We start from the raw sequence: 7868 nt of genomic DNA on the forward strand, positions 1-7868 counted from the left end.
GTTTGGCCCTGTTAGCTACAAGCTCACTTAAAAAAAAAAAACCTCAGGGCGGCGCCTGTGGCTCAGTGGGTAGGGCGCCGGCCCCATATACCGAGGGTGGCGGGTTCAAACCCGGCCCCTGCTGAACTGCAACCAAAAAACAGCCGGGCGTTGTGGCGGGCGCCTGTAGTCCCAGCTACTCAGGAGGCTGAGGCAAGAGAATCGCTTAAGCCCAGGAGTTGGAGGTTGCTGTGAGCTGTGTGATGCCACGAGGGCCATAAAGTGAAACGCTGTCTCTACAAAAAAAAAAAAAAAAAAACAAACTCAAAACCTGCTACTTTACCAGTAGGTAAAAGTTAGGAAAATTGAATTATTCTGGGGCTTTCTAGTCTTTAAATAACAATAGAAAATTATATTTAAAGGACTTTCATAATTGTTCTAGACAAGTGCTAGATGATTTCACACATTTTCTCTCATTTTATTTTCACAATAACCCTGTAGGGCAGATATTTTATCACTTCTGTTTCATACCTGAGAAATGCTAGATTCAGAGAAATAGAGAAAATATATCCAATATAACAAAGTTGGCAAGTGGCCTTCTTCGCCTGATCATAGACTTCCTTCCTTCCTCACAGCCACACCTCCTAACCATTAACCTGTTGGAGAACAAGATACTTTGTATGCATTAGTTTTCCAACATTTTAAACAAAGAGGTATTTTTTTTATTTCAGTAGATTTAGGGGGTACAAGTGTTTCTGTTACATGGATGAGTTGCATAATGCTGACTGGGGGCTTTCAATGTACCTGTTATCAGAACGGTGTACAAAGTACTGGTTAGGTAATTTTTACCCTTCATCTCCCTCCTGCTCTCTTTTCTTCTTAGTTTCCAAAGTCCATTACACCACATTACGACCATATATCACTATCATTTAGTTCCCACCTACCAGTGAGAACATGTGGTATTTGTTTTTCCTTTCCAGAAATATCTCACTTAGGATAATGGTCCCCAGTTACAAACAAGTTGCTGCAAAAGACATTATGTCATTCCTTTTTATGGCTGAGTAGTACTTCATAGTGTGTTATATATATCACATTTTATCTAATCATCCCATATATCCAATCATCCATATATATATATATATATCACATTTTCTTTATCCACTCATCAGTCGATGGGCACTCAGCACTCAGGATGATTCCGCATCTTTGCAACTGTGAATTGTGCCACAATAAACATTTGGGTACAAGTGTCTTTTTGATATAATGACTTCTTTTCCTAGGGAAGATACTCAGTAGCAATGTTGCTGGATCAAATGATAGATCTGTTTTTAGTTTTTTGAGGAATTACATACTGTTTTCCATAGAGGTTGTACTAATTGATATTCCCACCAACACACATAAGAATTCCCCTTTCATCACAGCTGCATCAACATATATTGGTTTGTTTTTAATTTCCTAATACTGGCCATTCTGAGAGGGGTAAGGTGGTATTTCATTGTTGTTTAATTTGTATTTCCCTGATGATTAGCGATGTTGAGTATTTTTTCATGTTTGTTGGCCATGTGTCTATCTTCTTTGAGTCATCTGTTTGTGTCTTTTACCCACATTTTAATGGTTTTTATTGCTGATTTGTTTGACTTCCTTATAGATTACAAATATCAGTCTTTTGTCAAATGTATAGCGTGAAAGTATTTTCTCCCATTCTGTAGGTTGTCGTTTACTCTGTTGACTAGTTCCCTTGCTGTGCAGAAATTTTTTAGTTTCATTAAGTTCCATTCATTTCTTTTGGTGGTTATTGCATTTGCTTTGGGGGACTTACTCATAAATTATTATTTTTTTAAAGAGACAGAGTCTCACTTTATCACCCTCGTTAGAGTGCCGTAGCGTCACAGCTCACAGCAGCCTCTGACTCCTGGGCTTAGGTGATTCTCTTGCCTCAGCCTCCCGAGTAGCTGGGACTACAGGCACCCGCCACAATGCCCGTCTATTTTTTGTTGCAGTTTGGCCGGGGCTGGGTTCAAACCCACCACCCTCAGCATATGGGGTCAGTGCCCTACCCACTGAGCCACAGGCACCGTCCTCATAAATTATTTTTTTAGGGCAATGTCCAGATGAGATTTTCTTACATTTTATTTTAGAATTTTTATGGTTTCAGGTATTAAATTTAAATTATATCTTCAATCAATTTTTGCATTTGGTAAAAGATAGGGACCCAGGTTCATTCTTCTGCATGTGACTATCCAATTTCCCAGCACCATTTATTGAATAGAGCATCCTTTCACTAGTGTGTTTTTTTGTCAAAAATCAGTTGTTCATAGCTATATGGTTTTATTTCTGGGTTCTCTATTCTGTTGCATTAATCTATGTGTCTGCCTTTATACCAGTACCAAGCTGTTCTGGTTACTATAGCCTTGTGGTATGATTTGAAGTCAGGTAATGTGAAGCCTCCAGATTTACTCTTTTTGCTTAGGATTTCATTGACTATTTCGGCTCTTTTTTAAATTCCACATGAAATTTAGAATTTTTTTTTTCTATTCTGCAAAAAATGATATAGGCATATTGTTAGGAATTGCATTGAATCTGTAAATCACTTCAGGCAGTAAGGGCATTTTAACAATATTAATTCTTCTAATCTATGAGCATGAGATGTTTTTCTGGTTTTTTTGTGTCATCTATGATTTCTTTCATCAGTGGTTGTAGTTCTTATAGTTTTCACCTCCTTGGTTACGTACATGCCTAGGTATTTTATTTTCTTTATGGCTATTGTAAATGGTATTAAGTTCTTGATTTGACTCTCGTTTTTATTGTTTTTAGTGTATATAAATATCTTCTGATTTGTGTACATTAGTTTTATAATCTGCGACCTTACTGAATTTTTTTATACATTCCCAGAGTCTTCTAGAAGAATCTTTAGGGTTTGTCCCAGCAAACAGGGACAGTGTGACCTCCTCTCTTCCCATTTGGATGCCCTAAAAAAAGGGTTTTTAAATAAGCTTTTATAGCAACCATTCAAAAAATGTCTTCTAAAATATTATATACATAATTTAACATATTCTTTTTTTTTCTTTTTTTTTTTTTTGTTGTTGGGGATTCATTGAGGGTACAATAAGCCAGGTTACACTGATTGCAATTGTTAGGTAAAGTCCCTCTTGCAATCATGTCTTGCCCCCATAAAGTGTGACACACACCAAGGCCCCACCCCCCTCCCACCGTCCCTCTTTCTGCTTCCCCCCCATAACCTTAATTGTCATTAATTGTCCTCATATCAAAGGTTTTTTTGCCTAACTGCTCTGACTAGAACTTCCAGTACTATGTTGAATAGACATGGTGACGGTGAGCACCTTATCTTCCTGCTAACATATAGGTAGCCCATGGATAAAGAAGTACTTTTGATTTTTCTTTTCTTTTTTTTGCTTTGTCCCCCTCAGTAGAATGCCAGGGTGTCACAGCTCACAGCAACCTCTGACTCTTGCGCTCAAGCAATTCACTTGCCTCAGCCTCCCAAGTAGCTGGGACTACAGGCACCCACCACAACGCCTGGCTATTTTTTTTTTTTTTTTTTAGAGACAGGGTCTCACTCTTGCTCAGGCTGGTCTCAAACCTGTGAGCTCAGGGCAATCCACCCATCTCAGCCTCCCAGAGTGCTAGAAATATAAGCGTGAGCCACCGCACCCATAGTTTTGATTTTTCAAGTCTTACTATTTAGGAAGTACTTTTTATAAAGCTATAGTTTCCATAGATTGTGATTTCTATGGTGGATCTGAGAAAAGTAAATAGTAAGGCTTCTAGGATGAATTCACCATTCTATATGTCATTAAGAACATTCATGATTCATGAGAGGCAGTCAAAATATCAGCATTAACAGGAATCTGAAAGAAGTCAATTCCAATCTTCATGGAGTCAAGACTTCAGTGGAGGAAGTAACTGCAGATATGGTGGAAAAAGCAAGAAAAATAAAATTACAAGAGAATTCTGAAGATGTAACCAAATTGTTACAACATCATAACACTTGAATGGAAGAAGAGTTGCTTCTTATGGATGAGAAAAGTAAGTGGTTTCTTAAAGTTACATAAGCTACTGGTAAAAGTGCTATGAACATTGTTGAAATGACAGCAAAGGATTTAAAATATTTATTATATTAGCCTGGCTGATAAAGCAGCAGCAAGATGAGAGGATCATCCCCAATTTTAAGAGAAATTCTGCAGTGGGTAAAATTGTATCAATCTGCATCACAAGTTCCAGAGAAATCTTTCATGAAAAGAAGGGTCATTAGAAGCAAATTTCTTGGTCTTATGTTAAGAAATTTCTACAGCCACAACAACCTTCAGCAACCACCATACTGATCAGTAACCAGCCATCAACCTGGAAGCAAGATCTTCTACCAGCAAAAAGATGATAACTTGCTAAAGGCTCCAATGACATTAGCATTTTTTAGCAATAAAGTATTTTTAAATTAAAGTATGCACATTGCTTTCAGACATAATGCTATTGCACACATAAAAAACTATAGGATCATGTAAACATATCTTTTATACACTCTGAAAAGCCAAAAAATTCACACCACTCGCTTTATTGCAGTGGTCTGAAACCAAACACATGATATCTAAGTATGCCTAAATAGCATTTTCCTGAGTTTTGTGAGTTATTATAGCAAATAATTGAACCTGACGGAATGGTAGAAACCCCCAATTTTTACCCAGCACATCAGAAGTCAGGGTGGCCTGAGGACGCCAACCCGTGGCTTGTTTTGAAGTGAGAGAAGTTTCTTGGAGGACTGTGCTCTTACCTGTGCAGTTTGGCCTAACTCTGAATAGTCTGTGACAGACGTCATTGCAGCCACATACAAAACTGACGAGATTGGGGCTATTTATTATTCCTATTTTACACAAAGGGAAAGTGAAGCACTGAGAGTGATTCAGCTGCCAAGTGGGCAAAACCCAATTTCAACCCAGGCAGCTCTGGTTCCAGACTTCACAGTTTTATTCTCACTAAGAGGCTCTCCCATCATTTTCTTTTTTTCAGTCCCTATGTTTATCACCAACATCTAGCTGGAGAGCAGTATTTTTTAGCAATTAAATTTTATTGCATTTCTACACATCATTCAACTTAACTTTTTGTGGAAGCAATGTTCTATTCTTTTTGTGTTTATATTTCATCAGTTGATATAATATTTAAATTAAGTCATGTCATTTCATGTGCAACTGGCATACACAGATTTGTGGGAAAAACACAATGCTGTCTCCAAGCAGACAAATCCAAAGGAGGAAAGCAAATATATCGCACCTTGCTAGAGATTAGTTGTCTTTTAGCTATGAGTGTACAGTATGTGTGGCATCGAATCTATGTGCATTAAGATTTATGGAAAGAATGAAAAGCATTAGTGAAACAGGAGGAGCTAGGTTAAGAGAAGTCCTAACAGGTAAAGAAAAAGTCTATAATGACAACAACCTTCTTTTGACTTTTTTGTCCACTAGCTCAATTCTCTGAGCCCTGTAGTCACTCACAATAGTAGTTGTTCCTTTCATTCTTTTCTATTAGCTCACTCAACAAAGGCCCTTTCCAGATTCATATTCACCCAATATTGATTGATAGCCTATCATTTATTTATGCATTAAGCACTACTGTCCCACCAATATTATGACAGGTGCTTTCAAATATATCACCATGATCAGACTCATTTGATACATGAGGCTTACAGAGAGGCTGCAGAGCTTACTGAAATTGAGTCCTCTTGTTTTCCATGTAGTACGTTCCTCTAAGACAGTGGTTCTCAACCTTCCTAATGCCGCGGCCCTTTAATACAGTTCCTGTGGGTCATGACCCACAGGTTGAGAACCACTGCTCTAAGATCACCTACCTCCTGACCCACCACAGATCTCAGTTATTCAGTGCTGTTGTCACTGGCTCTCTGGTATCTGCAAGCATCTATCCTTTCACCTTACTGGACTTCTCCAACGTTGAGAAATGTCCTGGGTTCCAAAGGGTAAAGATGTACAGAATCACTAGTCCAACTGGACACAGCTACTGCTAGTAGTTAGCTATTGAGCATTTCTGAAGAACAGTTCAACATGCTCAAGCTATCTGAATCTTTCCTGAATTTCTCCAATTGAAAGAAATTATTTCTTCTGATGAATTATCATAATGTTTTATAATTTTCCTTTACCCCTTTTCAGTAGTTTGCACATCCATTATCTTCCCCTTCAGACAATAGTCTCCTTAAAGGTACTGTCTTATCTATACATTCAACACATTTTTAACTCAGAAAGTTCCTTGTCTATTAATATTAGTTCATTACTAAGAGTAATAACAGGAACATACATAAGTGAAGGGCTTTACAATTTGTTCTTATAAATTCAAGAGCACTAGTCTCATCACACCTACTCCCTTACTGAATCTGGTGAGTGTGTTATTGTTTAATGTATTTTCTGTCCCTCCCTAAAGAATTATCCTTCCTTACCCTAGTGACAGTGGACTTCTCTGGTGACTTGCTGTGCGCCCCCCCACCCCCCCGAAGTAAGGCATTGTACACATTGCAGTTCTGAAACCAAGGTTGGCCATGTGACATGCTTTGACCAGGGAAATGTGGACTACAGTGATACTTCCATGCACAGACTAAAAATCCAGCTCAGAGGTTTGCACAGCTTTCCTTCCCTCTGTCATAAGACAGGCTATATCCCAGAGTTTGCTCTGTCAGTCTGTATCACGAGGGAAGTGACAGGGCTATGACCTCAGCCAGACCCCTAAATGACACATAGCTGAAAAAGAAGCAAATCTTTTTTTTTTTTTTTAAACCAATGAGATTTGGGAGTTGCTTGTTACTGCAGCATTATCTACTCTAGTTAAAAGACCCCAGAGATACTAATATCACACCTATTTTTTAAGTGAATCAATGAATGGCCTATCTGATGTTTTAAAGAAAATTCGCCATTAGATAGAACATTAGGGTTACTTATTAATTGCACTTCCAGATTTTGCCCTCATGGAGTATGTGGCCTTGATTAAATTATCTGCAGAGACCTGTGGGACCACTCCTGCCTGCCACCTTCTTACCTTATCAGTAATGCTCTAAGAATTGCTAAGGTAATGCTTTTTGAGAATTGTACAAAAATCCTGCCCACAAAATGGGCAGTGAATCCTTTTAAAAAAGAGGTTCCCAAAAGAACTTACATGGCATATTTGCATTATTTTATCAGCAAAGACATAAAAACAAGTATGAATTTCTGAAGGTAAAGTGAATTTAGTTGCACCTCTGCATTCCAGAATCAATACAAGCAGAGTCACTCGGGTGTTAATGATTTAGTTAAGCTTGCTATCCACCTAAATTGCCCATTTAAAGTTTTCCCTTTTTCTTGATTTATTCCTCAGGTATTAAAATCAAACTGCTCTAAAATATAACTAGCACTTAAGTTCTTCCACAGAACAGGAAACAGAAATAAGACTATAACTGGGATTGTTTTCTAAATTTCAAAAGCACACTCCTTAATTTACAGCATCACAAAGGCTAACGATGACCTCCAGAGAACATCTCCTGTCCCCACACACGCTCCAGTCAACTTGTTTCTCTAAATCAAGAAGTATGGGATTCACCTTGTTTGAAAGATCTGTATACATGTCTCGGGTTCACTCCCTCTCAGTGCCCCAGAGGGCTGCTGGAGACAGACAACAGAATGAGGTCTAACCCTGACCTATGCCACATCCTATTCTGAGTTTCCCTTGTGTGCTTCACGTCCTTATTAATCTCTAATGAGACATTTAAAAGGCATCTGGTTAGGTTCACAACCTACATTAATTCTAAGTTTGCAATTTGGCACAAGTCTTGGAATATAATCGTATTTAAATAAGGAATGGCATTTCTAGAGGCCCAAAAAGGAAGAAAGAAAAACACAGAA

This window comes from Nycticebus coucang, chromosome 10 (genome assembly GCF_027406575.1).
Source record: "Nycticebus coucang isolate mNycCou1 chromosome 10, mNycCou1.pri, whole genome shotgun sequence".
In the NCBI taxonomy this organism is placed as follows: domain Eukaryota; kingdom Metazoa; phylum Chordata; class Mammalia; order Primates; family Lorisidae; genus Nycticebus; species Nycticebus coucang.